General features: G+C 57.7%; 1 protein-coding gene across 1 annotated transcript in view; it reads left to right on the top strand.

The window, feature by feature from the left end:
* The window catches only part of EXD3 (exonuclease 3'-5' domain containing 3), a gene marked incomplete at both ends in the record, with an annotated part of 193,874 nt that overhangs the window by 167,610 nt on the left and 10,501 nt on the right, over positions 1–15,763 (top strand). The window lies entirely within an intron of this gene.

Genomic DNA, 15,763 nt, shown 5'->3' with positions numbered 1-15,763 from the left:
CTTTGGGTTGCAGAGGGGACAGGGTGCGGTGTCCAGGGGAGGGCACATCCCACCAGCTGTGCTTGGGTGTTTGGATGGGCCCAACATGTGCTGCTCAAAGCAGGCTCCAGCATGGGGCCATAGGGTGCAATGTGACAGCGGTACACGTGGCAGGGTGCTGGGGTTCAGTGGGATGGTGCCTGGGGACACAGTGCTGGCCTGTGAGGGACCTTCACCCAAGGGTTTCTGAAGAGGTTGCCCACATAGATCAAAGGTTCCATTTCTCACACCCCAGTGGGATCCAGAGTTCGGTCCCATCCCTCTGCCCTGCAATGGGGAGATGCTCAGCCCTGCCCGGAGGAGCCAGCGAGGCTGCGGAACAGGATCCTCAGGCCCTGGGCACCCAGGTGGACCCTGGGGAGTGCAGCTGCCATCCCGAGGGAGCTGGGAGGAATGTGAGGAATGGAGCACACACCTTCCTTCCCAGCTTCGCCTCCATCAGCGTTTCCCACTGATTTTCTCTACGGGTGAAAGTAAAGTTTTGCCAACACTTGCCTGTTCATCAGTGAAAGAGCAAAACTTGCTTTGGTGGGGCTGGATCACTCCTCTTGCTATCTCTTCCAGCTTTGCCTCCTCCAGTTGGCCACTGAAACAGCAGAAGGCAAATCCCTTGGGTCCAACAAAAGCCTAAAAACCAGCCCCATGTTTATGTGTGTGTTATTACCCCTTTTCACCTTTCCTGTGTGTGACACGCACATGCAATGCTCTCAACAGCTCCTCGTCCCCCTGGCTGGGTGAGATGTGGAGCTGCTGGGGCCCCCAGGAGCACACGTGTCCCACCACAGTGACCTCACACCTCACCAGCACTCTGGGCTTGTGCTATCATGTCTGGGAGGTGTCAGCCTGGGAACAGGGGGAATCGGTGCACGAGGTCTCAGGGGTCTCTCCTGCGGCTCTTGCCTGGGCTGCTCTGAGGGGAGGTCCCAGTTATAGAATCAAAGAATCATAGAACAGTTAGGGTTGGAAGGGACCTTGAGATCATCCAGTTCCAACCCCTGCCATGGGCAGGGGCACCTCACACTAAACCATGGCACCCAAGGCTCTGTCCAACCTGGCCTTGAACACCACCAGGGATGGAGCATTCACAACTTCCCTGGGCAACCCATTCCAGTGCCTCACCACCCTCACAGTAAAGAATTTCTTCCTTATATCCAATCTAAACTTCCCCTGTTTCAGTTTGAACCCGTTACCCCTTGTCCTGTCACTACAGTCCCTAATGAATTGTCCCTCCCCAGCATCCTTGTAGGCCCCCTTCAGATACTGGAAGGCTGCTCTGAGGTCTCCACGCAGCTTCTCTTCTCCAGGCTCAACAGCCCCAACTTTCTCAGCCTGTCTCCATACGGGAGGTGCTCCAGTCCCCTGATCATCCTCGTGGCCTCCTCTGGACTTGTTCCAACAGTTCCATGTCCTTTTTATGTTGAGGACACCAGAACTGTATACAATACTCCATGCTCCAAGTGAGGTCTCACGAGAGCAGAGTAGAGGATCACCTCCTTCGACCTGCTGGTCACGCTCCTTTTGATGCAGCCCAGGATACGGTTGCTTTCTGGGCTGTGAGTGCACACTTATCTGCTCACATGGCTTCTTTCTGAGACTCTTGTGGAGAAGTCCTGCAAGAGGTGGCGTTTTCCCTCAGCATGAGATGCACTTGGTTGTTCTCAAAGGAGACGGTGCTCCCTATGAGCTCCTCTGTGCTGGAAATTCTGCCAGAGCCCAAGGGGTGAGCTGCGCCACCAAGGACAACCATTGGATCCCATGGTGGGAGCCTTCCAAAGGTCCTTCACTCCAGCCTCGTCCTCACCAAAATCCCTGCTTTTTCTACGCTACTTCTACCAAAGGTTCCTCAGTAAATTTAGGGCCCTGTGGCAGCCCATGGCCTGTGCACTACAGCCATATGAGTCCAGCTTCAGTCCCGGAGGTGACCAGCCCCACCAGGGGTTTTGCAGAGAGAAGGATGCTGGCAGGATGAATCAGGGAGGTGGTCCTGAGAGTTAGAATTGCTCCTGTTGCCTGTGTTCCCCTTTGTCTTGCTCTGGACATACTGTACCGTGAGCAGGTGAGGCCACGGAGGAGCTATGGGGACCTTCTGCTCCTTCAGGCTTGGTGACAGGGATGAACATCCCAAACTGCCCGGGAGCATTGTGCAGAGGGACCGACTGTCACTGAATTCAGCCATTCCCATGGTGACGTCTGGGCCGAGCATGTGACCAGCAGCACCGTGGTCCCCTCCATTGCTGCTCTGTTTGTCAGAGAGCTCCTCTGGCCCTGGTGGCCCTGTGAGATGAGCAGGATCTGCACCAAGAACACCTTTATCCCAGCAGCTTTGCCCTGTGCTTGAACAAACACAAGCAGGAGTATGGGATGTTTCCCCTCTCTGTGAGGACAAGTCTTCACTCAGAGCAGGGAGGGTTCAAGTTAGATCTTGAGCTGCAAGGAGAGAAAAGCCTAGGGAGCCTGGCCTCCTCCATCAGCAGAGGCTGTGAGGAATGAAGGGTGGCTGATGGGCAGGTCTGCTCCTGACCTGGGGCCTCTGCTGATGTGGTGGTGACCACAACTGGAACATCTGGGAGGCTGAGCACTGATGAGCCCTGTCTGGGCTGGAGCCAAGGACAGAAGCTCTGTCTGGGGAGGGGTCTGCAGGGCTCTCAGAGCCCTTCTGCCATGGTGAGGAACAGCCAAAGCTCCTGCGTTTTCCGCCCTGCTGATGGACAGAGGGGCTGCCCAGCCTAGGCTGGGGACCCATGTGGGGTGGAGATGCCCGTGACATGGTATGAACCTACAAGAGCACCCACCACCCCAGGGCACGTTTCAGCACTGCTTGAGGGAGGGCAGGATCTGACCCTCTTGGGCTTCAGCCACTTCGTGCTGGCAAGATGGACTCCCCCCAACCTTCTCTCCAGCACCCTAGGGGTTGAACATGGGTTTGAAGGGGCTGGTGTCTTCTCTTGGAGGGGCTTTGAGAGCTGCAGGGCTGCCAGGCAGGATGGGATTGGGTGTTCAGTGCTGGGGCTGGAGCCAGTAAGTGGGAGTGAAAAATCCCTGAGACTTTTCCCCTGAGACAGGGAGATCCCTGGGGACAGCATCATGACAGTGGCCTCTGGTGAATAGTGACCTCAGGAGAGGCAAATCCCCCTGGCCCTGAGGGATTTCCATGTGACTGAGAACATATCCTGACTTCATGATGACACCAACGGCAACAACTGCATCTGCAAAGGCAGATACTTGCTCTGTGTCCCCAGTGAGAGCCTGTGAGGGGCATCCCCACCACCAATGTTTCTGGGGTAAAATGCACCTGGGGAAGGTGGCCAATGTTGAGATGTGTGGATAAACCCAGCAACGTGCCCATCCTCGAGGGAAGGGGCAGCATCACCCCAAGGGCATCCCAGCTGATGGCCACAGCCTGAGGATGGAGCCCAGCAGCTCCCCAGCCCTGTCAAGCACCCCAGGAGCGGAGGTGCCAGGAAGGCAGATGTGATGTGAGTGAGGACCCACATCTGCAGCTCCCGGTGCACCTGCAAGCCCCCCCCCATGGGGCTGCCGGCAGGGGCTGCCTGTGCTCCCCAGTGCTCTTCCTCCTCCTCATGGGCTGCCCATGCACTGCCCGTGAGCCAGCTCCCTGCCACTGCCCCCCTGGAGCCCTCAGCTCAGGGCCCGCATGCCTCTGACAGCTTCTTCCAGAGCCCTTCTTGGCCAAGCAAGGGTTTGCATAGAACCACAGAACCACAGGATGGGTTGGGTTGAAGGGACCTTAAAGCCCATCCAGCTCCAACCCCTGCCACGGGCATGGACACCTTCCAATAGAGCAGCTTGCTCGAAGCCCTGTGCAATGGAGCAGGTACCTCTGTGCCACTCAGAATGAAATCACTAACCACAAACATTTCTAAGTTCTTCTTGGCACTGCTTCGCATCCAAGGACCTCAGTTACAGAGGAAACTTCCAAATGGAGCTCATTCTTCCCCCTCAGTTCTAAAGGCCTTGATCTGCTCTCTAGGTTTCCTTTCACTGAGGAAACTTTGCAGCCCTTTTGTACCATGTCAAGGGACGACCTGGCCCTCATGCCTGGCTCCATCCCTGCACGCTTTGTGCCCAGGCAGTGACAGTTTTTGGAGCAGTCCCATGCTCACAGGGACCACCCCAAGGCGAGAAGCGGTGCCAGGCTCTGTGCAAGGCCAGGATAAATCCCCTGTTCCAGGGACACCCAGTGTGTCCTCAGCCTGCAGCTCAGCCCTGAAGACTTGAGAGGGGAGCCTCATCCCTCCTCCAGTGCCAACAGTGCAGCCAGGAGCTGCAGCAGGAGTGGCACCGCAACAGCCTGCCGGGGCAGCATCACCATCTTGGTGGGCTTGGGGTGCCAAACACACCCAGGGTGTGATCCCAAGAGGCAGGATGGAAACCTCCACCAGCAGCAGGAGCCCTGCAGGAGCCCAGCATCGCTCCTTCCCTTCTGCAAAGTGTCAAACCTGCTTCCAACCATTTCCCATCCACATACAGGGATGTGCCACTGCCCCAGCCCTGCAGGGCACAGCTCTGGGCTGGAGCTGGAGCTTCAGACTGTCTTGTACATGGGATGGGGATTCCTAGGCTGGGGGTGTCTCCACCAAGATGATGCCAAAGCTTTGCTCCTTCTCTCATCACTGCCACTGGGTGTGACAGAAACAGGTATGCTCATGGGCTGGCTGCTCCTCATCGTGGCTTTCTGATGTAGGGCTGAGTGGAAGCACAGGGCACAGGTTTGGGTTTGCTCTTATGGGGTTGCTGTGCTCAACTGCTCTCCCCAGAAGTGAACATTTCCCTTTGATTAGGGAAAGAAAGAGAATGGATCAAAAGAACTGGATGGGTTTTGCTAAATCCAGGAGGAGAAGGCTGTTAGGAGTGACAACAGGGCTGAGAGTGCTGCTCTTTGCCAGGTACCTGGGGAACCTGGAACCCTGTGTGCCGCTGCAGAGCCGATGCGGGTGCTGGGAGCCCAGCAGCAGCTCCACAGGCTCACAAGTGTGTCAAGGCAGAGGAATGTGCTGGGCACAGCTTTGTTCTCCCTCTCTTTGGCTCCTGGTGTGGGCAGGGAGAGCTGCCTCCCCCCGGGAGGTGTTTGCGGGAGCCGAGAACAGTTTGGCTGTGGCAGGTCTAGGGGAGCCTTTCCTGCTCTCCCCAGCTCTCCCCGCAGTGAGGGGTGGCGGGACAGGTCCAGCTCAGCCCCATGGGAGGCTGTGGCTCACCCCCATGGGGAGCAGGTCTGGAGCAGTTGGGTTGACATGCAGAGCCAGAGCTGGAGGGAATTGCACTCCTCCGGTGCAGGGAAGCCACAGCTCACCCTGAGGAGCATGACAGTGGCTTTGATTCCGGCAGGGTTGAAGCTTCTGCTTCAGAATGAAAGTATCCAGGCCCCAGCATGTCCTAACGCTGCCATGCAAGCAAAGGGCCGCATCCAGCACACGTGGCTGTGTCCAGGGCAGGGGTCCTGCTGCTGGACCATGCTGAAGCTGGTTTGTGTACCTGGGCTTACCCCATCTTCAGCCAACCCATCCCTCTGCCCAAGTGTGCCTGTGGGTCATGTTCCCGCAAGGGACAGACATCCCATGGGTGCGATCGGGGTGAGGAGGTGGGTCCATGGGCCGTGCCAATGTCTCGTTACCTCTATGAGTATCGTGCTGCCTCTCTCCTCTGCCACAGCCACACTGGCAGCAGCACCAATTCCAGTGGGCACCTGCCCAGCATTCCCACCCATGCACGGCCCTGGAGAGCCTGGCCAGCAGCACAGCACGTCCCTGTGCCCTGTGGGGTGAGCTCAGCCCAGAGATGAGCCCAGCCTGGCAGTGAGCCCAGCCTAAGGATGAGCCACTACCTGAGGGTGAGCTCAGCCTGGATGAGGAGTGATGGTTTTAAACTAAAATTGGGAGATTCAGGCTGGATGTGAGGAAGAAATTCTTTACAATGAAAGAATGAATGGTGAAACACTGGCACAGGTTGCCCAGAGAAGTGGTAGATGCTCCATCCCTGCAGACATTCCAGGCCAGGCTGAATGTGGCTCTGAGCAACCTGATGGAGTTGAAGGTGCCCCTGCTCATTGCAGGGGCACTGGACCAGGGCAGCTTTGAAGGTCCCTTCCAACCCAAACCATTTTGAGGCTCTATGAGCCCCTGCCTGGGGGTGGCCTTAGGCTGGGGATGAGCCCATCCCGGCAGGGTGGGTTCGGGCAGGGCAGGATTCCCCCCGGGAAGGGGGGCAGCGAGCCCCGCAGCCGCAGGCTCATGAAGCCCGGCTTGTTCTGCAGGCTGGGAGCGCTCGGGGTGAGCCGTCCCTGCCCCCTCCAGCCCGTTCCCAGCCCATTCCGCCTCCCGTAGGAACCGGTTTTTCTGCCCGGGCCATTGTTCCCGGCGCGGGCAGAGCGCTCCGGGCGCGCGCACGTTTCCTTTCTCACGCTGGTTGTTGGTTGGGGCTTTTTAATTCCCGTTTTCTGCCGCAGTTTCTCCTCTCGCACCGGTTAAAGCCGCGTGGAGAAGGGGCAGGAAGGGGGAAGGAGGAGGGGTGGCTCCCTCCCCTCGCCTTTGCCCCTGTGCGCGCTGTGAGTGCCCACGGTGAGGGGACAGGCTCCACAGTCATGGCCCCATGTGGGGAGCCTGCCTGTGGGTGTGTAAGTGCGGTCTCGGCCCTGGACAGCCCGCAGGCTGCACCCGCGCTCGGGCTGCTCAGGATTCCATGCCTCTGCAGCTGTGGGCACTAAATCACGTTTATTTGGGTTTAGTAAATAAAAGGTGATGGGTCTGATGCAGCTGTGTGCTCATGGGCACTGGTTCCTACAGAGCATGGTGCGGGTTCGGAGCTACCAGAGGGGACTACAGGGGTTCCCCCTGAGCACTGAGCATTGTACCCCCTGTGGCATGGATTTAAGGCCAGGCTTGAGAAGGGACACGTGTGCCTGGTGTAGATGGCATGGGGAGCATGCGAGGGCTGCTCCACATCTCCCGGGCTTAGCTGTGATGAAGTGTTCCCAGCCCCAGCGTGGCAGGAGGGCTGGGGAGCCTGGCCTGCAGTGAGCCATGCCCAGAGGACACAGCTCCTTCCCTCCTGCCACTCCACGCCATGGACCAGGCAGGGCGCGGGTGGGACGTCCCAGTGCCTCAGCAGATGCTGCCGTGCACCCCGAGGTGAAGCATGCCGGCAGGGACGGGCAGGTAGCGCCGATGGTATCTGGCTCCAGCTGGGGGAGGCAGCGCTGCCCGGGGCCCCCGCGCTGCACCACGGACAGGCCCGGGTTCCCAGGCAAAAAACAGAACCTGAAACATGAGCCCAGCTTCTCCGGTCAGCCCTGCCCCTGTCCGCACACCCCTGTCTCTGCCTCCAGCCCTGCCCCTGCCCGCACACCCCTGTCTCTGCCACCTTCCCTGCCCTGCCCGCACAACCCACTCACTGGTGCTGGCCAGGGGCACCGGTGGAGCAGATGGCCATGGAGGAGCAGAGTCATGCAGCCACCTGCCCCAGAGTAGCCTCAGCCACTTGTACAGGGTGGGAAACTGCTCTGAGGGAACTGGAGAGCTTTTGGGGCATGGCTTCCAGACAGACCCAGCTTCAAGGGCTCAATACGGGCAAGCAGGGGAAGTCCCAGGACCTCAACCAGAGGATGAGCAGCTGCCAGGAAAGAGCAGAAATAAGAGTAGCTGTTGGCTTAATACATAATAAAGACAATTTCCTAAAGCTTGTCTAGCACTGGGAGCAGAGGATGGAGCCCCCGATATGCTGCATGTTCAGCAGGGAGGAAGATGCAGCAATGGGGCTGAGGTTTGCATGCTGCACTGGGGTTTTGTGGGACCTGTGTCAGGCAGGAAACAGCTTCCAGCATGCTTTTGGGTAACAAAGAGCAGTGCTGTGCCTGACTGTTAATGATCTCAGTGTTGGACTCATCTAAAGAAAGAAAAGCTTCAGTCCTTTGCAGTTGCCAGGGCTCTGATTCTCACAGTCAGAAAATGCATCTCTGTGACCTTTTCTTTCTATTTCTGATGCCAAAATGTGATGCTCTTGAAGGCCTGTCGGGTGCTTGGTAGCCAGATTTCCACCTGCATGTCAGTTTGTGGGTGAGATCCTTTCGGATGAGCTGAAAGGACATGGCCCCTCGCTCTGCTTCCAGTGCTGGGGTGTCTTCAGAGCTCAGGTTGGGTTGTTTTTCCAGCCCTCCAGTTTACCAGCCTCCAGCAGCCTCTGGCCAAGAGCTGAGCTCTCACCTCCAGCTTGATGAAGAGGAGCAGCAATGAGCTGCACTGTGGGCAGCAGGGCAGGTTAACCCTTCTCCTGCCATGGCACAGGCTCCATTGGGTTGCTCCAAATCAAACTGGGGCAGGAGTGTGTGCCCTGGAGCTGCATGGTGCAGGTCTGCACACCCAGGAAGGGTTAACATGCACCCCAGGGGTGGATATAAAGCACATTCATGCAGGCAGGAAGGCAGTGCTGCCACAGGGAGGAGAGGAGGCACTGGTGGGCAGGCAGGGAGGAGGGTGGGAAGGGACAGCTTTGCCCCTGGCAGCTCCTGGCACCAAGCTCACCCTAAAACGAAGGCTCCAGCGATGCTGCATAACCTCATTATAAGGCAGTTATGACTGGTTTGGCTTTGTTATTAAAGTCGTTGTAAGCCCTGGGAGCCTGTCCTGGAGCAGCACCCCGCTGCGCTGGATGCTGTATAAACAGGGCTTGCAGCTACGGTGAAGGTTGGGTCAAGGGTGCTGGGGCAGCTCCAGGTTTTTGGAGGAGCTCAGCCTCTATCTCAGCAGCTCACAGCCCTGCTAGGAGCAAACACGAGCAAGTGAGACTTGAGCAGGATGAAAGGCAGCTGGAGGAGACAGAGGGATCTGAGGGGGCACGTGTGTGGCAGGAGGGGGGTTGAGCATCACTGCTTTTTCCCCTGGGAAATTCAGCTTTGCATGTGGGTTTAGGTGCAATGTCAGGTGAGATTCTCATCACTGCAAAGGCCTTGAGGTACTCAAAAAGGCTTTCGGTGCAGCTGACATCAAGCACCGAGTACCCACAGTAGTGACAGCGGGATGGGGTTTGTGGTTAGGGACCCGCAGCCATCTGCACAGTGAAAACCAGAGATCACAGCACCCAGGTCCCATGTCTACCGGATGCTGAGCCTGCTCCAGCAGCCTCCACATGGTACCCAGTGATGTGCTTGTGCTTCCCCTCCCATCCAGGGCAGGGCAGATGGACCTCTGCAACCTAAAAATCACATCCTCTTCTCTCACTTGGAGCAGCTACAAACTGGCAGGTGAAAATGGAGACAGGGGGAGCCCCAAAAAGAAAGCAGAGGGAGCTGGGGTGCCCTGACAAGGAGGCAGTGGGAGCTGGGGTGTCCATAGAGCCTCTGAGGCTCCATCACCTCCCATCTCCCCAGTCTGGTCAGCAGCACAGCTCCACTGATCTGCCCATTTCAGTGCCCATGGCTGGTGCTCCCAGACAAGCGAGGCCCTTCCAGCTGTCAGGTGAGCCTTTCCCAGAGCTTATGCAAATGATACTAATTAAGGCATTCTTATCTGTTCGATTTCCCACACCTTTTGCCTCCGAGGGGGATAGAAAACTTCATGTTCTAACTCTGTATTTCATGGCAGTCGGAAGGACTGCCTAGGGAAAGCGTTGGGAAATGCAGCGGGTCACTCCTGGTGAGAAGAGCTGGCTTATGCAAGTGTTGAAACACTTTATTATGCATGAGAAACCTTCCAGAAATGGATGACTAATAGCAAAGCGGGAGCAGAGAAAGCAGTGGGAACGCAGTACCAGGCTGGCATGGGATCCCATGTCATCTTACCAGCTTAGCAGGGTTGGGCTAGGTCAGCACTTGCTCTCAGAGTACCTGGCTGGCGATGAGGGAAGTGATCTTAATGATTCAATAAACAGAGACCTTCCCTCTTTGTGAACCAAAATGCCTCTGTACGATGCCAGGAACCCACCAGCAGCCCTGTGTTTCCACCATAGCATGTTACTTAGCTTGATCACCATAACACTGGTGCTCATTGTGCAAGCAGGTCTGGAGGAGGGTGCATGGGCTGCACCACCATGTGGGACCATCAAGGTTCATCTCCTGGCACGGCTGTCACTGTGTTCATTGGCAGATGGGGCTGCCCAGGTTTTGGTGGCTGCTCAGGACTGTTGTATGCACCAGGCATTCCCTGAAGGACCAGGCTAACGCAGCCATGCATCCCATCTGCTGCTTGGGTGGGTTTGCTGGTCCCCAAGGACAGAGCAGGAGCAGCAGTGTGCACCTGATTGATTCCCAGGTGCTGGTGAAGGTCAACGAGAAAAGCTGTTGGCATAAAGGGGATTCCCAGTGAACTGTTTTCTGAATCCCTTCTGGAGGTGCAGCTGTGCCAGGGCCTGCTCTGCAGCCAGAGTTGGCTTCTGCACTATAGGGTGTGGGGAGGTCTGGTCGCATTGCTGGGGTGTCTGTTCTTTGTGCAAGGACCTTGAAGGCACTGCAGGTCAGAGAGCAATCGGGCTGAAGGAAGAGGAGTGTCTGAAGGTCAAAGTTGTGAGTGCAGCAAGGAGGAGCTGGAGACTTGGGAACAGCGTGTGAAAATACACCTGTGGGCAGGTCATGGAATCATGGAATGGTTTGTGTTGAAGGGAACTTAGAACTCATCCAGTTCCAAGCCCCTGCCACAGGCAGGGACACCTTCCACTAGAGCAGGTTGAGCATGATCAGCTCCTGGCTTGTGTTCGGAATTTGTTACCTGGTTTTCTTTCACTGTCCTTCCCACCATCTCCCTCCCTTCTGGGTGCTCTCTGCTTTGGGTGATGGGCAGGAGATCTGCTGGGGGCAGACCTGTCTGTATCTCCTGGACTTGGAGGCTGCACATGGGCAGCCTGTGCTAGGGAGAGAGCTGCTGAGCCTGGGCATCTGCACACCTCCTCTGGGGAGGCATCTTGTCTCGGTTAAGTCCCTGAAAGAAACTCTCAGTGCTCAAGGACCGTGCTTTCACAACCGAAATGAGAGTTGCAGCCTTCATCCGGAGGAGTGGCCCTTTCACCAGATGATATCCATCTCGGAAAGAGGGAAAGAAAGAAAGGGAAGAGGGTAGGCGGTGAGTAGGAAAAGAGATATCACTCCAGGTGGCTCTTGAATAGTCCTGTGATACGGCAGCAGAAGACGCCCAAGGAATTGTCCTGACATGAGCTGCCCTGGATTGCCCCAGAGGGTTCACGCTGGGCCCTGTTGTCGTTCACAGCTGATTCTGATACACTGAGGATTTCCCAAGCCAGAAGCTCGCCAGGCAGAGGGTTGTGTCTCACTGTAAAACCCCTGCCAAGGACATCCCTCAGTGACACTGGCCCATGATGTTTGATGGAAGGAGCCCTGTGTGTCCAGGGACCATTCTGGGGATGGCTCCTCTGGGCAGATCTCAGCATCACCAAGATGCATTCTGCATTGCTTTGGAGATCTAGCTTTCAGGGGTATCAAAACTGACTGCACTGCTGCCTGAACTTCCTCATCTTCCACGTATGTAGGGCACCAGCCTATGGACTTCCAGCTGAGCTCCTGCTGCCATCTTTGGCCAAGCTCGCACTGGACCCTGGTGCCCTTTTTGAGACCCTGTTGTGTGCTGGACTCAAGTTTTCTTCGAGCTGCTTGGCTTCCTGGGTGGAGGCGCCGAAAGGGGATGGGATGGTGAGATGGCCTCAGAGCTCTGGGCTGAAGCATCCAGTCCCTTGAGTCCCAGGAGGTTCGTGCGTCACTGCTGGTGAAATCCCCACCCAGGAGGGCTGGGAGAGGTGGGGATTGTCGTAAACAACAACAAGTACCGGACGGGCTGCCAGCATTGCAAAAAGACATTACACCTGCCCTGTCCTTGGCCACGCAGGCAGGGACAGACCAGCCCCAGTGCCTGGTAGTGTGGTGGGGACATGCGCCTTGTACTCACTCTTCATCCTTAGAATGACAGAATCATAGAATCAGCTGGGTTGGAAAAGCCCTTTAAACTCATCCAGTCCAACCATTCCCAGCACTTCCAAGGCCACCACTAACCCATGGTACTGAGGCCTCGTCTCCACAATGTGTGAACACTTGCAGGGACGGTGCCTGCAGCCCTGCCCTGGGCAGCCTGTTCCAATGCCTGAGCACCCTCTGGGGCAGGAATTGTTCCTCAGCTCCATCTAAACCTGCCCTGGTGCAGCTTGAGGCCGGTTCCTCTTGTCCCATCCCTTGTTCCTTGGGAGCAGAGCCCAGCCCCTCCTGGCTCCATCCTCCTGTCAGGCAGTTGTAGGGAGCCATCAGGTCCCCCCTGAGCCTTCTCTTCTCCAGACTGAACCCCCCAGGTCCCTCAGCCCTTCCCCATCACACTGTGCTCCTGTTCCATTAAAGATTAGAGGACACCACCCTCCATCCTTGATAAGGACATGGCGAGCAGAGCCCGGGCAGGCAGGGGAGGTGTGACAGCCATCCCTGCCTGCCCAAACAGCCAGAATTCAGCACCAGCCCCAATGGGCAGCGCAGGGGCATCAGAGCAGGGGCGTTCTCGCCCTGCTTTGCCCTGGCTGTGCCGTGCCAGGGGCACCCGCGCCCGGCCGGGCAGGGGCTGGTTCACACGGGGCGCTGGAAGCCGGGCTGCCGTGGGAAAGTGCGCCCGCCATGGCTCCCGAGCGCCGGGATTGCTTCAGCGGGGGTGCAGCCAAGATCCATTTCACAGAGGGCAGAGCAGATCTCGGCTGGGATTTACCGGTGACTCAGCGTGTGCTGGCACGGGCTGCCTCAGCGTGAGAACGGCGGCGCTGCTCCTCCTCCGGGCTGTGCCCGCGGCCACCCTGCGGCCCGCAGCCCGCGGGGCAGCGGCCACCGCCTCTGACGGGAGCGCGGGCCGTGAGGTGCGGTCTGGGGGGGGCTGCAGCCCCCCGGCCCCCTCCCCACCCGCTGAACCCCTTTCCCCCCCATGGCCCCGCACTTACACCAGGCGCTGGCCAGGCAGGACCGTGTGAGCAGAGGCTCTCGTCACACTGTCCCTGCGGCAGCGCTGGGGTGTGGGGCAGAAGCTGCTACCCCCACCCCGAGCCAGGCACGGGGGACCCTGAGATGTTGCGGGGTTGATGTTGTGTAGGGGACATGTTTGGTATTGGGTCGTAGCCCCTGCTTACAGCAGCGGCAGTGTTCCGAGGAGCCACCGTCTCACTGCCAGGGAGAGTTTTGCCCTTACATCCACCCCACTCCATGGGGCCACAGCTAATCCTGTCATGATGGATGTGGAGCAGCCAAACCTTCCCAAACAGCAACAACCCATCCCTTCTCCAGCAGAGAGGCTCCCCACTTCCCTACCCTTAAAATAACAGCAAGACCCATGCGGAAACTGCTCCACACTCCCAGGTGGTGGCATTCAGATGCAGAAGGCTGTGGGAGCCGTGTCCCAAGGCTGGAGCTGAGCACGGAGCCTGAGGCCACCACTGGCCCCTGCATAGCAGGCTCAGCTGGGCCCATGGAGGAGGCAGGCTGCCCTGCTCGCCGCGTCTCCTCTGGCTCCTTTCGGCAAGGCATTAGAACAATTAATTGCAATTTTTTATTACCACTAATTGGCACTGCTCTGAGTGGCTGATCTGGCTCCTGCGCCCGCCCCGTGCTGTGGGGAAGCTGAGGTGGTGAAGGCCTGGAGGCTGGGAGCTGGCGTGGGGCACAGAGCCTCTCGGCAAGTGTCTGGCAGCCCCAGGGGAGTGGGAAATGCCAAGTTATCCCTGGGCTGCCAGAGCGAATCTGACCCAGGGGGTGTCCCTAGTTTACAATGGAGATGAAGCTTGGAGAAGCAGAGAAGTTTGCCTGAGGTTGCTCATTGCATCTGAGAGGGAGCCAGAAGCCCCTCTGGCCCAGCATGCTGGCACCAAACAACCAAGGGGAGTTGTTAAGGTAGATTTTGGGGTTGCGATGAAGGGGAAATGAGGCTATATCCACACAGGGTGCATGTCCATGCCTGGCAGGGAGGGCTGTTTGTCCCTTGTACCCCTGCTGCACCTATCCTGGTAACCGAGTGGTTTGTGACCTCTCTGGGAGCCTCTGATACATCCCGGTAGAGCTGATGCTGCTGCTGCCCCACATCTCTCCCAGTGCCAGGCTCAAGCTCCTCTCCATGTGCAGCCCCCTCCCCATCAGCACTGTCCTGCAGGAGTGCCTGGCACACATGCCTGGGAGCTGCCCAACACCAATCCCTGCCTGCTGCAATCCCACCCTATGAGCCACACCAGGGATTTGGATCCCTGCAGGGTGGTGACACCCATGGCTCCACGTCCAGCCTGTGCAGGCTCAAAGGAACCGTCCCATCCCATCCCATCCTGCAGCATCAGGGGCTGTCCCACAGCTGCGGGTGACATCAGTCACAAAAGAAGGAGCTCATCCATCTGTCTGCTTCACTTCTTACCCCTGGATCTGTCTGTGCTCCTCTCCCATTTTTCTCAGCCATCTTTCAGGGTAGATCAGGCACAGCTGAGCTGGTGCAGAGCTGAGAGAAGGGGAGGCAGAGGTGTGCAAAGGAGCCTGTGAGCTCCAGTCCTCATTCCTCCAGGCAGCTGAAGCTTGAAGAGATCAGATCCAATGGTATTGGGTGGCCGCTGTGGGTTGCAGTGTGACCACCTCTTGTGTGGGGCTGGCAGTGAACTCCAAAGTGGCATCTCCTGATGGGGTAACTCCCAGCGGCTGATGTGGCTCTGCAGAAATTCAGGTTCACTCAAATAAGAGAATCTGTTTCCCTGGGTCTCCCCCAGCTCCAATCCACAGGTGCCAGGGTTTGAATGTGGTTTGCCCTGCATAGGGCAGGGAGCTCGCTCAGCCGCTGCAGCCCCCAGCATGAGCAAGGAACAGGCCATGAGCTGGAGCAGCATGTGGTGGTCTGACCCGTGTCTGCAGGAGTGCGAGTGCCCTAATGCTTGAATGCAAATCAAGGACTGCTGCAAAATTCCCTATAAGAAGTGATGCAGCAGCTACCATGTCACTTGGGTGCTTTCAGGATCACACCTTGTCCATCTCTGTCTGTCTGGGCTGGAGCAACGTGGCTTCAGGGACTGCCAGGGATGGGGCAGCCACAGCTTCTCTGGGCACCCTGTGCCAGCGCCTCAGCACCCTCACAGGGAAGAGCTTCTGCCTAAGAGCTCATCTCAGTCTCCCCTCTGGCAGGTTCAAGCCATTCCCCTTGGCCTGTCCCTACAGGCCCTTGTCCCAAGCCCCTCTCCAGGTTTCCTGCAGCCCCTTTAGGCACTGGAGCTGCTCTCAGGTCTCCCCTTCAGGAGCCTTCTCTTCTCCAGGCTGCCCCAGCCCAGCTCTCTCAGCCTGGCTCCAGAGCAGAGCTTTGAAGCAGCATCTTCAATTTATGGCCAAGTCATGCTGGGGCTGGGGAGCATGTGCTGGTTATGTGGCAGCTGCTGGTGGAAATAACCTTCCTGCAGCTCTGCCCTGCAGCAGGGACATGATGCAAGCTCATTTTCAAACAAATCATCCTCCCCCCCTTGCTCCCGCAGGCAGCTGTGTGGGAAGCAGGGGCATCACTGTACCTGGCTGTGAACCCAGCACTGCTGCAGCCAGCGCACCGCAAACTAGCAGAGCAGCCGCGGGCCCGCGCCGGGGCCTCTCGGGAGGTGCAAAAACCTCTCTGGTTTCAACAGGGTTTGGAGCGAAGCCCCAGGCAGGGATCTTGTTCTGGTGAGTGAAGTTGTGCACCTCTCTCCCTGCCTGCCTTGGGTGCAGCGTGCTGGAAACACTCTGCAAGCAGAAAACAGC

The sequence above is a fragment of the Psittacula echo genome, assembly GCF_963264785.1.
Source record: "Psittacula echo genome assembly, chromosome: 16".
NCBI classification, from domain to species: Eukaryota; Metazoa; Chordata; class Aves; order Psittaciformes; family Psittacidae; genus Psittacula; species Psittacula echo.
This window is presented reverse-complemented; position numbering and strand designations above follow the sequence as displayed.